Source organism: Saimiri boliviensis, chromosome 11 (assembly GCF_048565385.1).
Source record: "Saimiri boliviensis isolate mSaiBol1 chromosome 11, mSaiBol1.pri, whole genome shotgun sequence".
Taxonomy (NCBI): Eukaryota; Metazoa; Chordata; class Mammalia; order Primates; family Cebidae; genus Saimiri; species Saimiri boliviensis.
Genome location: NC_133459.1, coordinates 83,141,500 through 83,158,962, shown reverse-complemented (window position 1 = coordinate 83,158,962; position 17,463 = coordinate 83,141,500). Strand labels below are relative to the sequence as shown.

The 17,463-nt window shown below is 38.4% G+C and overlaps 1 protein-coding gene across 3 annotated transcripts in view; it reads left to right on the top strand.

Moving 5' to 3' along the window:
- The window catches only part of ZNHIT6 (zinc finger HIT-type containing 6), a 120,092-nt gene that overhangs the window by 66,844 nt on the left and 35,785 nt on the right, over positions 1-17,463 (top strand). The gene's annotated exons all lie outside the window — the stretch shown is intronic.

Genomic DNA, 17,463 nt, shown 5'->3' with positions numbered 1-17,463 from the left:
TCCCAGCCTAGTTTTATAGCTTGCTCACTCCCTCACTCGCTCTCCTTTTCAAACTTCTTCAGTCACACAAAACGTCAAGGACCGATTTCATTCTGCATGTGGGTATACGGTTTTCCCAGCACTTTTGATTTTTTCTTTCAGTATCTTTTCCTCATTGTGTCTTGGTAGCTTTGTCAAAGGTAGTTGATGGGTTTATTTCTGGGGTCTATTCTGTTCCTTTTGTCTATGTGTCTTTTTGTGGAGTACAATGCTATTTTGATTACTATAGCTTTGTAGTATATTTTGAAGTTGGGTGGTGTGATGCCTTCAGTTTGTTTTTCTGTTTTGGCCACTCAAACTCCTCGATGGTTTCATCAAATTTTAAGATTGTCTTTTCTTTCTATTTCTGTGGGGGAAAAAAACCATTGGAGTTGTTATTAGGATTACATTGGCTCTGTAGATTATTTTGGGTAGTATGGATATTGTAACAAAATTCTTTCAATTCATGAACATGGTACATCTTTCCATTTATTTGTACTTCAGTTTCTTGCATCAATGGCTTGTAGGTTTCAGTAAACAGATTTTTCACCTCCTTAGTTAAATTTATTTCTAAGTATTCTATTGTTTTTGATGCTATTGTACGTAGCATCATTATTTCTTTCTTTTTCAAACAGTTCATTGTTAACCTGTAGAAACCCAACTGATTTTTGTATTTTGATTTTGTATCTTGCAACTGTACTGAATTTATTAGTTTTAACAGTTTTTGGTGGAGTCTTTGGGTTTTCTATGTCACGTCATCCGCAAAGAGACTATTTTGCTTCTTCGTTACTGATTTGATTTTATTTTTCTTGACTAATTGCTCTGGCTAGGATTTCCAGTGCTTTGTTGAACAGAACTGGTGAGTTCTATTCTTTGTTGTCTTGTCTCTGATCTTAGCAAAAAAGATTTCAGCTTTTCACTGTTAAGTATGATGTTAGCTGTAGCCTTGACACATGTGGCCTTTATTATGTTAAGATACATTCCTTTCATACCTAATTTGTTGAGAGCTTTTTATCATGAAAGGGTGTTGAATTTTGTCATGTGCTTTTTCTGTATCTGTTGAGATGATCATATGATTTTTGTTCTTCATTCTGTTAATGTGGTGTATCTAATGTATTGATTTGCATGTGGCACCATCTTTGTATCCCAGGGACAAGTCGCATTTAGTCATGGTATATCATCCTTTCAGTGTGCTGTTAAATTCAGTTTGCTAGTATTTTGTTGAGAATTTTTGTATCTAGGTTCAATAGGGATATTGGCCTTTGAGTTTTACTTTCAGTGTTTTTATCTAGCTTTACTATCAGGGTAATACTTTTTCATAAAATAAGTTTGGAAGTATTTCCTTTTCAGTTTTTTGGATGAGTTTGAGAAGAAATTTGGCATGAATTCTTCTTTAATTATTTGGTAGAATTCAATGAAGTCATCTTGTCCTTGGCTTTTCTTTGTTGGAAAGTTTATTACTGGGTCAGTTTCCTTACCTGCATTAATCTGTTTCTGATTTCCATTTCTTCATGATTCAGCCTTGATAGGTTATATGCTTCTAGAATTTTGTCCATTTCTTCTAAGTTATGTAATTTGTTGATGTATAATTGTTCATAGTATTTTCTTACGATTCTTTGTACTTCTTTGGTATTAGTTTTAATTTCTCTTTCATTTATGATTTTATTTATTTGAGTTCTCTTTTTCCTTGGCTAGTCTTGCAAAGGTTTGTCAGTTTTCATTTATCTTATTTAAAAATCTTTTTTCTCTCTTTTGTTATTTTATTTATTTCTGCTGTAATCTTTATTATTTCCTTCCATCTGTTAATTTTGGGCTTATTTTCTTTTCCTAGTTCCTCAAGATTTAAACTGGTTGTTTGAGGTGTTTTGTGTTTTTTGTTTTGTTTTGTTTTTGTTGTTTTTTTCTTCTGTTAGCCATGAGGTGTTCTCATCTTTTTCTTAATGTAAGTATCATTATAAACTTTCTTCTTAGAGCTTATTTTACCACATCTTATACATTTTGGTATGTAATGTTTCCATTTTTGTTTTTGTGAAGTTTTTTTATTTTTCTTTTGATCTTTTCTTTGACCTATTCTTTGCCTTAGGAGTGTGTTTTTTGATTTTCACATACTTCTGAATTTTCCAGTTTTCCTCCTTTTATTCATTTCTACTTTGATACCATTATGGTTGAAAAAGATACTCAATATTTTAGTCTTTTTTAATTTGTTAAGACTTGTTTTGTGGCCTAACATATCTATTCTGCAGAATGTTTCATATGCACTTGAGAAGAATGTATATTTTGCTGCCATTAGATGGAATGTTCTGTATGTCTGTTATACAGGTCCATTTGGTCTATAATGTTGTCCAAGTCTGCTGTCAGATATTTCGAATTGTTATATTTTCTGACTGGGCACCAGGGGACTCTATAAACTCAGCACTTCGGAAGACTGGGGCAGGCAGATTACTTGTGGTCAGGAGTTAAAGACCAGCCTGGCCAACATGATGAAACCCCTTCTCTACCAAACATGCAAAAATTAACTGAGTGTGGTGGCACATGCCTGTAATCCCAGCTATTTGGGAGGCTGAGGTATGAGAATCATTGAACCCAGGAGGCAAAGGTTGCAATGAGCCAAGATTGCACCAGTGTACTCCAGCCAAGGCAACAGAGCAAGACTCTGTCTCAAAAATGCAAAAAATTAAAAAAAAAAAAAATTGTTCTGTTTTCTTACTGAATTGACCCTTTAATCACTTTAATGACCTTCATTGTCTCTTGATAATTTTTGAGCTAAAGCCTATTTTGTCTGATACAAGTATAACCATCCCTACACCCTTTGATTACCATTTGCAAGAAATGTCTTTCCACCCCTTCACATTTGGCCTTCATATTTCTTAAAAGCTAAAGTGAGTCTCTTGTAAGCAGCATTTAGTTGGATCTTGTTTTTTTAATCATTCAGCCATTCTGTCTTTTGATTGGAGAATTTAACCTATGTATGTTTAAAGTCATTATTGATAGATAAGGACTTATATTGCCATTTTAATTGTTTTCTTACTGTTGTGTAACTCCTTTGTTCATTTCTTTCTCTCTTGCTATCTTTCTTTGTGACTTGATGACTTTTTTGGTGGTATGCTTTGATACCTTTCTCTTAATCTTTTTTGTATTACTACAGGATTTTTTCTTTGTAATTACCGTAAGTTTACATAAAACATCTCATGGTTGTAAAAAACTATTATAAGCCTATGATAACATCAATTGCATACCCAAAAAAAATCTGTACTTATACTCTCCGTCCCCCTCTTCCACATTTTAGGTACTGATGTTACAATTTACATTTTCTAAATATTGTATATTTGTTAACAAATTATTGTAGTTACAATTATTTAGTATGTTTATCTTTTAACTTTATACTGAGATAAAAGTTTTTACACATCACATTAAATTCACCAATATTAGAGAATTTTAAATTTGACTATATATTACATTTACTGGTGAGTTTTATAGATTCATGTTTTTATATTGCTAGTCAGTGTCCTCTCATTTCAGCTTGAAGAATTTCTTTGGTATTTCTTATAAGGCAGGTCTAGTGCTAACCAACTCTCTTAGCTTTTGTTTGTATGGGAAAATCTTTCTCCTTTATTTCTGAGGTACAGCTTTGCCAAGTATTCTTTGCTGGCAGTTGTTTTTTAGTATTTTGAATATGGCCCACTCTCTTTTGACCTCCCAACTTTGTGCTGAAAAATCTGTTTATAGTTTTATGAAGGCTCTCTTGTATGTGACAAGTTACTTTTCTCTGCAGTTTTCAAAATACTTTGTCTTTGACTTTTGGCAATTATTTGTCTTTAGTAGACCTTCTGAGGTTCAACCTATTTGGGAACTTTTGAGATTCATGAATCTGGAAGTCCAATTCTCTCCCCAAATTTGGGGAGTTTTCAGCCATTATTTCTTTAAATAGACTTTCTCTTCCAGTCTCTCTTCTTCTTCTGGAATCTATATAATGCATACATTGTTTTGCTTTATGGTGTTTGATTAAATCCCTTAGCCTTTCTTCACTCTTTTTTATGCTTTTTTTCTTTTTTCTTTTGTGACTGGATAATTTCTAACAACCCATTTTCAAGTTAACTGATTCCTCTGCGTGATCAAGTCTACTAGTGAAGCTCTGTTTTGAATTTTTCACTTCAGTCATCGGACAGCAGGCTGTTTGTCATAGCATGTTTAGCTCGTCTCAAATCTTTTATCCATTTTACATACTTGGCTGGTTTGGGCATAACAATTTGAATCACTTCAATTAGTTTGAAACCAACTGATAATGCTAACACGTGTTTCTTTCAGTACGTTCCAGGATATTAGTATCAAGTTTGTTTCATTGTCCAGTGTGAATTATGCACTGCTGAACTGAGTACTGCTCAAAGCTGTTGCAGCAGACCTCAGGTAACATGGCTATCTGGTGTTACCTGGTAAAGGGGGCCCACGTGGAAAGGATATAAGGATGCAAAGACCACTGTTAATGACTATCATGTTGACAATTATATTGAGCTGCAGTATGAACATGTGTTTGGCATGCTGGTGAATTCAGCTGTAGTTGCTGGGCAGAACAAATTTAGGGAGCCCAGCTCAGGGGGAGGATTGCGATAACCACAGGAGAAGTACAATTTCTTATTGGAAATAAGACCTGTTGGAAATCTTGGGAATACACTCATAAATGGAAATGGAATGGTTGGAGAACATCCATGAAAACACCAAAGCAGACAAATGAAAGGCCTTGAAAAATATGAGCCTTAATTTCATGGCATAGAAGGAAGTGTTCATGCTCTGAACTATATAACAAAGGAGATGTAAACCGAGCCTTGTGATTGTTTAAAAAGGAAGTTTCCTATCTCCCTCAGGTAATACAGAGACATCAAATAATGGTTTCATTTTTTGTTTCAGAAAATTTTACTTGTCCCAAGTTTCTGCTAAGCACTCTAGGTTATTTTTACTCTGAGAAGAGATTGTTGCACACCACCTCTTGGTATCACGATTTCTTTGGGCTTCTTCAACAGTTGATTATAGTTAAAGTCCATATGGTATGAATCTGTGGTGCAAAGACAGTCCCTAAAGCCCAATAACTTCTATTTTTCCAAGAGCCCTGTGGCCCAACCCTTGACTGTGCTGTTCTGTGTTCCTAAAGAAAAATAGTAGAGTCCAATTCCTGTGTTTTGAAGTATTGGTGGTTGGTTAACCAGATGCTGTGTGTGTTGCTGTGCTTTTAGGGTTTTTGCCAACAAAAAAGAGACAGCAACTTTTTCCATGTTCCTGACAGATTGGAAGGTGTTTTTCAAATTCTCTGCTTCAGATCTCTCCCTGGAAAGGTTGCTCAGTTGTTCAGCCAACATCGTTGGCCTCTGTAGCTAGTGCAGTTTGGAAGCCTGTAAATTGTTTCTGCCACATTTGGACCCTCACAAACAAACTTCCAAGCACTGGAAATGGAAACCTTGAGATAATGAGGAAAGCCAAGTGAGAATGAGCAGCCAGTCTTTCAGATGAGGGACTCTGTAAGAAGGAAGCTACTGTTTATGGCTGACCTGCATGTGGACCAAAGGGAGAGAAGGATCCAGATGTTCTTTTCTCACTTTCCTAGGTGGTAAGGAAAGCATTTGCAAGGATTGGTTTGATGTTTTCTTTTTTAAGCAGTCAAATTCTCCTTTCCCTTAACTGATATATATGTTCCTTAGGAATGTGAAGGAAGACAAGTTAATTCTTAGCTACTTTAGCCCATCAAAAAGTAGTTTACTGAAAATCTTATAACTTAGCTCACCCAAAAATACTTTATAATATTCTGTAATCTCTTACAATTTGATTTAGTATTTCTCCAGAGAATAGTAAGGAATCTATAAAGCTTAATCCAAGTGGTGGCACAAAGTCTAACTTACATTTAAGTATATTGTAAAAATCTGTTGTTGGCTACCCAAGATGCATCCCGCTTCTTCTAACAATACCTTAAGTTCCCCCAGGCTGTTCTCAGCCATCTGCTTTGGGTGGGATTGAGCCCAACCCTAGCTCCTGGATGGGTTTGCATCAGCTAAACTGACAGAGCATGCCACTCTTCTGATCACGTTTGGTTCAAAACTGCAGGTGGCCTAAGCCGGTGCGGTCTGAGGGAACCACAAAAATAGAGTGAACAGGCATAGACTCTCCTCTGCTATAAAGATGTAAGGCTTAAAGTGGGTTAGCTTGTTTTTACTACTGTGAGGAGAGCCAGCCTAAGACTGGTGACAACTCAGAGGAAGCTGATTGGGTTCAGATTAAGCCAAGGGTTCAGATTAAGCCAAGCCACCTATCCCTATGGAGCATTAACTTACATTAACTAATACTTTTTTTTTTTTAAGTTTGAGTAAGTTGGGTTTTTGTTTTTGTTTTTGTTTTGTTTTGTTTTTTGGAACTCTATCAGACCTTGACACCAGGAAATAAAGTGCCGCAAGTGACAGTCTCTGGATTATAAAAATGGCTGAATCAAGATAGTAAGAAGAACCTACGTATCTTAGACTAGAACATTAGTAAGAATTAGATTGGTCTGTAAGAGAAATATAATCTTAACTGTCCCTTTAAGAACACTTTCTGGAAGTTGCACACAGCATTTCTGTTTACATCTCATTTGTCCACATGGCATACTTACTTGCAAGGGAATGGAAGGAACGCTATTCTGCACAGCAATGTGTCTAACTAGAAATTGTGGATCTTCCTTCTAAGGGGGAGTGTTAAATGGTTATTGTAGGACAAGTAATAGTCTTTACCACAATTGGCCATTGGCAGTTATCACTTTGTGGTAGTATAATGGTTGGATATTCTGCTGTCTAATGTATGTTAGTGCCTTCAACCAATATGCCTCCTAGGCTGCAGCACTAAGGGATTTGGACAAAACATTCAAACTGTAGGAACATATTGGTTACAGTTTGAATCCTTTGTAAGTCTTGCAAGAAAGGGACTGATTTACTTTGAAACCAAAGCCTTTAAAAACCAAGAAGAAATGAAACGAGTTTGCGACAAGAAGCACTTTCCACCTGTGAACTACAATGCAAGTCGACTGAGAGCAGTGATCTGAATCTTTGACTGAATGGAAAAGCCATGTTTTTTCCTAAAGTTAATTTGAGTAAAAGAGGGAGAAGGGAGAAGTGCAGTAAGGCAAGATGGGGGCCTGGGATAAGTGTGATTCATCCAGGTCTCTTCTATAATCCTCTTGTTATACCCTCCACCCTGTCAATGGGACATCCATGCCGCTTGAAAAGATGTAGCTGCTGTATAGCCTTTCAGCAAAGGGAAAGCAGCTGTTTCTCCTCTCTCCAGCTTTTTGCTTTGTATTGCTCTGAAACAGAAGCCAATATGGAGCCATTAATTATAGCCATTCCAAACCTGTATTATAAATAATAATTTAAAAATTAAATCAAGTAGATCTCTAAGTTTTATTAAAAACCCATCAAATTGACCAGAGTGTTGGTTGGGGTTCTCCAGAGAAATAGAACCAATAAGATGCTTATATATGGAGAGAAAGCGATTGATTATAAGGAATTGGATCATGCAATTATGGAAGCTACCGCATCCCAAGATGAGGGTTTATTGGCAAGCTGAAGATCCTCAAGAGCTGATGTTTTTGTTCAGACTATCAGGAAAGAAGAATCCTTTCACTTGAGGGATGGTCTGCATTTTTGTTCTATATAGATCTTGAACTGTGTGAATGAGGCCCACTTATGTTAGGGAAGGCAATCTGCTTCACTGTCTTCCAATTTAAATACTAATCTCTTCCAAAAATACTCTCACAGAAACCCCAGAATAATGCTTGACCAAATGTTTGGGCACCTTGTGGCCTAGTTAAGTTGACATGTAAAATTAACCATCACAACCAGAAACATATCGATGGGAGCCAACTAAAATCATGAGAGATTTCTATCATAGAAAACCACCCAGCTCTGAAAACAATACCCTATGAATTGCCCAACCCCTAAAATCAGTCCTCAGAGACCTAGTCCCCATCATCCATACACCTCTGTTTACACCAACAAGCAGTGGGCTGCTGAAGCCATGCAGCTCTCGGAAGAGGCTCTCACACAGAAATAGTAGTAGACAAGGGAGGTCCTCTTGGAGAGTGAAAGCAAGACAGCTTCAGTTCTTCATTTCACTGCAAAATAGCAAGACTTGGCCATTTATGTCCACAAAGACTGTAATATATATAAGGACTGATGGCCACTGGATGTTTCACATTCACATACTTCTCTTTGCAATTAGGAATTTTTATTGCAATTCTGTTTTCTCTCTCATTATATATAGCGTGTAGTTAACATTATTTACCCTCATATCACTGAACCACAAAGAATCTCGACGTAATTTACACATTGACACAGAAATATTGGGCTTGGATCTAGCTTCAGTAACCAGACGAGATTTTATATTTTTTCCCTTTGGGGAAGGAATGTGATTGTTGTACGTGTGGAAGTTGCAGGTTGATGTTAGGCAGCCAAAGGCTAGACTGTTCAGCATTGCCTGCTCCTTCTGTCTAGTACTCAGAATTTCTTTTGAGAACCATTTCCATTCTCAACTATATTGTCTGGTTGTATTGATACCCCCATCTCCATTCTATCTTCTTAGCCACAGTAATGGATTCAGGGATGGAAATGTAAATCCATACCAAAGAGAGCTTTTAGATTTTTGCTAGAAATACTGGAACTCAGCCTTCTTTTCCTCATTGGGCTTACTTATGTGGAGGGACGTGAGCTTTAGAACTACTGTAATCATTTTTGGTGCCAAGAGGAGAGCTAGCCTGAGAATCAACCTAGAAGCAGAGTTGAGAGATGGATCCTAGTAAAAACATTTTGCCTCATTTTGTAGTTATTCTGGAGTGCTCTCATTTCCAACAACAAAATTTCCCATATGATATAGATAATGTGAGGAAATTCAAATGAGCACCTCTTTTAAGTGGTCTTTTCATGTTTTCCAAAGTCCTGTCCTCTACAGTTGAAATCTGCAGAACCACAGGATCTATAGGATCTTAGAACCAAAAGAACCATAAAGATCAACTAGTTTAGGGCCTTGCAGTGTGCCTCAGAGGATAGGCAATTGAGTTTTAGATGCTGCATGAACCTTTTTTTATTTTAATAAATATTCTTATAGTGAATCCTAGAAGAATATAACTAGTATTTCACATCAAATCTGTGAAGTTACAGGTTTTGACTTTTATTGAAAGGATCAAACCTGTGAAGTCACAGGTAATGTTTTTATTGAGAAGAATATTAAAGCTTAAAGAGGTAAATGGCTTTTTAAGGGATTGCCCAGTTGGTGAATGAAGGGTGAGGATATTAAATGTGGACTCCTATAACTGGAAGGAGCCCTAGAGATCATGAAGTCACCTCCCCACCCTTCCACCACTTCAATGTCACAATTCTCTCCAAAGCATCTCTCAAGTGGTTTTCCGGCCTCTGCTTGAATACCCACAATGATGGGAAACTTATCATTTGAGGCAGTACATTCCATTTTGGCAGTTTTCTTGATAGAAAAGTTTCCCTTATAGTGAGCTCCTTGTAATTTGTTTTCATTTGGTTCTAATTCTCACTGAAGCCACTCCTTGCCTTCAAATGTGTCAACACAGTCACTCTACCCAACTGATCCTTACAGAAACACACACACATGCACACGCAGAGTCTATTTTCATGGACTGTGGGTTATTAGTTTTTTTGTTTTGTGTGTGTGTGTGTGTGTGTGTGTGTGTGTGTGTGTGTTGAAATGATGTTTCACTCTGTCACCCAAGCTGGAGTGCAGTGGTGCAATCTCAACTCACTGCAACCTCTGCCTCCCGGGTTCAATTAATTCTCCTGCCTCAGCCTTCCAAGTAGCTGGGACTACAGGCATACACCACCAACCTGGCTAATTTTTGAATTTTTAGTAGAGATGGGGTTTCACTGTGGTGGCCAGGCTGGTCTCTAACTCCAGACCTCATGATCTGCCCACCTTGGCCTCCCAAAGTGCTGGGATTAGATGTGAGCACACTCAGCCTGGACTGTGGTTTTTAATCACTTCATTTCCTCATCATTCTCTTTTGATTTAATATTCAAATATCCTTGTACCATTTAAAGCTTTGTGTCTTGAATAGAACTTAATATATTTGTAAGGTAGAATTGGGCTGGAGCTATCCACCATTTGTCCTGGACCTTATGTTTCCATTAAAATAGCCTGAGATCACCACATCCCATGGTTGACCATTGAGTGGCAACATCCATCTTTTTTTTTTTTTTTTTTTGCCATCATTCCATAGTTAACTGGATGATTAACTGAACTTCAGTTCACAATTCCTTCTTTATTCTTAATCCTTTTCATTCCATCATTCCAGTTTGTTGAGATTTTGTTGGGGGAGGATCTTGTTTCTGTCAGCCAATTTATTAAATCTGAGAATGATAGAGCATGAGGACTTCTCTAGTAATGTAACTAAAGTAACTGCAGGATACATAAAAAGGTAGAAAATAAATAAAGCAATAAACTTATGGAACCTAGTACTCAACAGACTGATGTAGACTGAATATGTTAATGAGCTTATATGGATCAAGGAGAGATTAAGAGATATTTAGGAAATTATTCAAATATAGTTTGAATATTTTAAATACAGTGTCCTGACCTTGTCCTGACAACACCACTTCTGGTAACTATCAGAGACAGAACATTGATTATACTAGTCAAAGATCTAACTGAGCATGGAATTTCTAGACAATTTCTCCCTATGCAGAAATAAAAGTGTCTTTGGCCCTGGGAACCAATTCAGTGTACTGGTTAGAGGAACTGGTTTGAGAGTTAAATGGAATTAAGTTCATATCCTGACTCAAATCTTGACTCTTGAATTGAGTTCAAATCTTATCGTCTCAAAAACTGTCCAGCCTCTCTAAGCTCAATGAGCCAAGAAAACAATATGGTTCCTATCTCATAGGCTTATTGTAAGAATTACACAAGATAATACGTAAAGCATTTGGCATATAGTAAACACTCAATATACTGTGGCTATAGTTAGCAAATTTATTGATACACACACAAGGTAATTAGAAATACTGAAAATAAAATTAGGCTAGAGTGTCCGTTATGACTTTTGTATATTTTGGTTTGGGCAGTTTCTGTTCTGAAATATGTCAGTGAGGATACTCTAAATTTGGTGAAGAAAATTTCCAACCCTTTTAGGCTTTCTCTGTTGGAAGGAGCAGAGTTATAAAAGGTTGAGAGAGCACCTTTGATGATGGAGAGAGCAGAAACCAGCTGAAGATGTTTCCTTTACCAGTAGAGTAAACACAGACCTATCTGGAAGGCACAGAAGTGTTCCTTCCATTAGGAGGCCAATCTGAGTATCACCTCCAGAGGATCAAAGTCCTTATAGACTTGCTATCTAAAGGAGTTCTAGGTGACTATAGACCTTAGGAGTGAAGAGAGAGAAATGAAACAGATGAGTTGTTTCTGTGTTAATTTGTTTTTGCATTGCTATAAAGAACTACCTGAGACTGGGTAATTTATGAAGAAAAGAGGTTTAATTGGCTCAGTCCTGCAAGCTTTATAGGAACCATGGCTAAGGAAACCCCAGGAAAGTTACAATCATGGCAGAAGGTGAAGGGGAAGCAGACACATCTTCACATGGTAGATCAGGAGAGAGAGTGAAGTGGGAGGTGCTATAATTGTAAACAACCAGACCTCATGAGAATTCACTATCACAAGAACAGCAAGGGGGATGTTGGCCTCTATGATCCAATCACCTCCCAACAGTCCCCTCTTCCAACATTGAGGATCACAATTCAACATGAGATTTGGGTGGGGACACAGAGCCAAACCCTATCAGTCTCCCAATGTATTATTTCCCAACCACTGTGATTTGCCATCCCACCTGAACACGTTTTTTTAATGTAAGGAAGTTGCTGGGTACATGAGGCTGGGTGGGTACAAGTTTCTAGGGATTATACTTTCAAGCTCTGAGTTAGGCAAGGTGGCCTTGCCTGATCTGTTTATGGTCAGGCAAGAGGTCTTTTCTTAAAAATTAAATACTAATTTTTTAACATTCAGGAAAATACCTGGCTTCATGCTGTATGAAATATGTAGCTTCAGTTGAATTCCCTTTTTTTGTAGAAGAATTTTTAGATCCAGTACTTTTTTTTCTTTATCACTGAAAGAGCAATCAATGCCTAGTTATCTATCTATGAACCTAACCTATAATGACTCTCAAAGGCACCCAGATTTATACCTTCTGGTGACTCCATGATTTATAGTAACTCATCCAATCCTGCCATTACCTGGTTTATTGAAACAGGAGTACTGACAGAAACTTTATGTACTTGGAGGTTTTTTAGGCTGTTTAATTAGTCACTCATTTCTAGATATTCAAAGGGCTGTATGTGTGTGTGTGTTTGCATGTGTGTGTGTGTGTTCTCGTTAGCCACACTGGCTGTTGGACTTGTTAGTTTTTTTTCCATTTGCACAAGGTCACATTCAGAGCTCTTCCTCCCGTAGGAGAGTTGCACATTCGTCACTTCATCTGCCTCCCATTTCCTCCAGTTGGGATCACACAGTCCTTCCTGAGGTATTACCATTTTTCCATTTCTTCTTTGCTCCTTCCTTTCTTTTAATAACTCTTGGAGACAGGGAGGCACCTTGTAAAGTTAATTTCCTCCAAAGCTTTCAAAGCAAAGGCATCTCTCAGCCCAGACACCACCACCCCTCTCCACCCCTCAGTGACGGTGCACACCCCTCCTGACAGCCTTAGTCACTCTGGGCTGTGCCCACCGCCAAGCCCCAGCTCTGTCAGGCACAGTGAATTGCTCTGTCCAGTGGCTTTTAGGTCTGGGGTGGGAACTCTAGATGAGAAGAATTCCTCATTTATCTCCTTGGTGCCTTCCTCCCCCTTTTCACTTCCTAACTGTGCTCCCTGCTTTCTGCTTCTCTCTGGTACTTTCAGGACTCATGCGCTGGCTGCCTGCCTGTACCAGGGATGGCATTTCCTCTTCTAAGGCCTGTGGCTGCAGCCACCCAGCTCTACCAAGTACACAAACCTTTGGAATTGCTGTGGCTTTGCTGCCTGCCTACTTGGAAAGCAAGGGCAGTTTTTTAAACACCCCTTTAGTTTCTTGGGCAAATCTTTTCTCAATCCTATTTTATTTATGCGAACATGATCTGTGGCTTTTGAATGTTTGCTTTTGAATGTTTGTGTTAACAGACTAAGCTGAAAGCGTTTCCTCTCACCGGAGAGAGGGCCCTGCACAGCTGGGGGCCAGGCTGCTCAGTGCAGGCAAAAGCTATCCCAAGAGGAACAAGTCACCAGCCAAGGAAGTCTGGAAGCTCAAAGAGGAATTCATTGAGGCCTTTATGGGTAGCAGCGGTCAGAACTAGGATCATAGACTGGGCCATGAAGCTCAGTAATTTCTTTGATTAATAGGAAGAACTAGACCGGAGACACCTAGATTTTTGCAAATATATTTTTCAAATTGTACATATATTTACCAAAACTCTATGTGGTTTTCAGCTGCTTGGGTGTCTAATCTTTCACCCCATATTCCTAGCCTTCTAAAGCACTCCTGGCAGTATTAAGAACTGGCCAGGCACTGTGGCTCATGCCTATAATTCTAGCACTTTGGGAGGCCGAGGCAGATGGATCACGAGGTCAGGAGATCGAGACCATCCTGGTTGACACAGTGAAACCCTGTTTCTACTAAAAATACAAACAATTAGCTGAGCATGGTGGCACCCACCTGTATTCCCAGGTACTCGGGAGGCTGAGGCAGGAGAATAGCTTGAACCCAGGAGTCAGAGAGTGCAGTGAGCCAAGATTGCGCCTTTGCACTCCAGCCTGGGCGACAGTAAGACTCCATTTAAAAAAAAAAAATGCAATAGAAGAGAAGAATTAATGTAGGGTTCCATGAAATACAGAATTCACAGTTTTTGAGGCAAAATATTTTAGAGTTTCTTTATTTAAAATATGTAAGTTTACTGTTGCTATCCCTCTCTGTTCAATCTGGACTCTCCTTGGTCAGTGTCCTCTAACGCTTTGGCCTTGTAACCACTGGTGACATTGCATGCTGGATCTCTCTCCTGAGCTTCAGATTTAGACACTGTATTGCATACATGACATGAGAACTGCACACTTGACTTAAGAATTGCACTTGTGCTCGGACTGACCTGAAGATAATTCATCCTTTACTCTGCTTGCCTTCTAACCAAGGCCTCCTGGGTTACCCATTGTAGTCACCATTTACTTGGCCACTCATGCCAGAAATATCAGTTATCTTTGATTCTTTCCTTTCCTATTTCACCACCACTCCCCCTACCTCACTCCATTCATTCTACCTCAGATATATCTCTTTATTCGGTCCACATCTCTTTACTCTTTGGCTACCAAACTAGTCCAAGCTACCATCTTTTTTTCATATAGCTGCTACACTGGTCCTCTGACTGGCCTCGTGGCCTGGTTCATTTCCCCTTGCAGTCCATTCTCTATGTACCAGTTTGCATAATGTGTCAAAAATATAATCTGATCATGTTTCTTGCCTACCCAAAAGGTTTGAGTGGCTTCCTATTGCTTTTCAGATAAGATCTAAAGTCCAGCTCTGCTTACTCCTTGCAGCCTCACCAGGGAAGAGATGTCTTTCCACTTCACTGCTGTTTCCTTAGCACCTAGGACAATGTCTAGCACAGAGTTGCTTTCCATAAATAGTGGTTGCATAGAAGAATGAATGAATAAATGAAACACAGGATTTCTACGCATTTGAGGATAATTATGGAGAATGAGTGAAAGTCAATATGAAAACCTCTCAGGGTAGTTGTTCTAAGACTGAAATGTTTTGATCCCAGGGATGGCAGAGTACAATATACTTGAGCAAGCATTGCACAAACTGTAAGGAAGGAGATGGTCTCCCTTATTCTGCCCCTGGGCTCCTATTCTGGGTATGGGCAGCATGATGCCTATGAGGTTATCTACAGGAACTGTAGGCATTGACAGGTTTACGAGGTGAAGAGAAGAAAAGGCAATTGGTAAGTTTAGTGTAGGGATAATTTTGTTTGGTTTGTTTTGCTTTCTCTGACCAGCATCCATTTCACTTCCTGACAATACTCCAATTTCCTTTTAAAGAAGGATCTCCTTCCGGTTGGATTTTGTCTTTTGGGTCTGTCATAAAAAGCCTGACTTCCCTTGAGGCCCATATTAGGCCAATTAAAGGCTTTCCCCTAGCATTAGACTCTTGAGCACAGAGACCAAAGAACTTAAAACATTTGCCATGTGGAGGTGACCTGCCAGCCATATGAGACTAGGGTAGTGATTCCTGGTGACCAGTCACCCATTAATTAGCACAACAATGGGCTCCTGATAGTCTCCTAATACATTTTTTTTCCATAATTTGGTCAGAGTCCTTTCTCTTACTTGCAGCTCCTAGTGTGATAAATTTGGTACAAAAATCATTAGAATATTTGCACACCAGGGCCTGCTGGCGGGTGAGGAATGAGGGGAAGGATGGGTCAATAGGTGCAACAAACCACCATGATGCACATATACCTATGTAACAAATCTGTACGTTCTGCACATGTATCCCAGTGTTTTTTTAGAAGAAATTTTTTTTCTTTGAGTCCAAAACTCGAATTCAAGAAGAAATTTTTTTAAAGTATAAAAAGAATATAGTTTCTGGTCTTTCAATACTTTTGGCTATTACATGAATCCCAGGATAAAAATGAGATGCAATTTGACCTTGGGGGTTCAATTATGACTGATTTTCCTAATATGGACATAAGTAACATTCCAGTGTGAATCTTCTTAGAAATTCGTAGTTCGAAATATCACTGTTTGAATTGGTCATCTATATCTAAAAGAAACCAAAAACCATAGTTTCAGCTATGTCTTTTATTGTAGGCATAGTAAAAGGAAAGACTGAAAATGAGCTCAATCTTACTACTGATTGGGTAACTATAAATCAAAATAAGTAGCATGCTCTTGCCAATCAGTTCTATCAAAATTAAAACACTGACAGTGTCCACTGTTGGTGAGAATGTGAACAAAGGACAATCTTTGTTGGTAAATCGGTAATTGGTCAATCTTTCTGGAAGGCAATGTGGCAGTGCCTATCAAAATTCAACATGCATACTCTTTGACTCAACTGTTCTATGTTAGAAATAAGAGCCAAAGGACAGAGGTATAAGAATCTGATACAGTATTGATTTATACTATCAAAATATTAGAAACAATATAAATGCTCCTTAATAGGCTGAACACATTAAAGTATATGTTTACTATGATTTCATGATTCACTCTGCAGCCATTAAAAAGAGTGTGGTTGGTCTGTATATAACAGAAGTAGAATCCCCAATATATCAGTTGTAAAAAGGATGTTACAGAATAATGTGAGCAGAGAAATTCTTTTTTAAAAAACAAAGCTATACATAGACTTTTTGTGATATGTGTGTATATGTAAATATGTCTGAATGTGTATAGGAAAGATCCAGAGGGATTCTTACTGAACAGCTACCAGTGCTTACTCATGTCCTCATGGGAGAAGGAGCAATGGAATGAGAGAAGAGAGGGAAAGAAAGGGAAGCTTGATTTTATATTTTATGTACTTTGATATTATTTGAATTTTTACTGCCTTTGTATTACTGCTATAGTTTTAATTTTTTAAAACTATTTTTGTAATTTTAAAAAGAAAAAAGTAATGAAGATACTAAAATATAAATAAATGATCAGAAAGTAGGCAAAGTAATCTTTCCAGAGATCAGAGGTTTTTAACCCATTCATCTAGACAAGATTTTGACTATTCCCCATGAATAAAAGCTAATGGACCAGCCATGCCCAGGATACAGCTGACTTTCTGTAAGAGCTAACCACCAAGGCAGTCCAAAGGAACTTGTCCTGGAAGGTTTCCCTGGCCCACATGGAAATCAACCCATACAGAAGTTAGAATTACACATCTGATTGTTTTTATTGGCTCTGCACATCCTACCTTGAATGCCTCCTCCTTTTATCCATGAATATTTAATTTGCCATCCTGTCACAGGTGAATCCAGATTCCTCTCTGTCTAATGAACTTAATAATTGTGACGTGAGTGTCTACAGACAGTAATCAGAACCTCTTTGGTTCATTGAAATGTCATGCTACCACCAGTTTCCTGGTTTGCATGCTGCCTTGTTTGGGCAGAAAGTTTATTTATTTATTTATTTATTTATTTTTGAGACAGAGTTTCGCTCTTCTTACTCAGGCTGGAGTGCAATGGCGCAATCTCGGCTCACCACAACCTCCGCCTCCTGGGTTCAGGCAGTTCTCCTGCCTCACCCTCCTGAGTAGCTGGGATTACAGGCATGCGTCACCATGCCCAGCTAATGTTTTGTATTTTTAGTAGAGACGGGGTTTCACCATGTTGACCAGGATGGCCTCGATCTCTTGACCTCGTGATCCACCCGCCTCGGCCTCCCAAAGTGCTGGGATTACAGGCTTGAGCCACCGCGCCCGG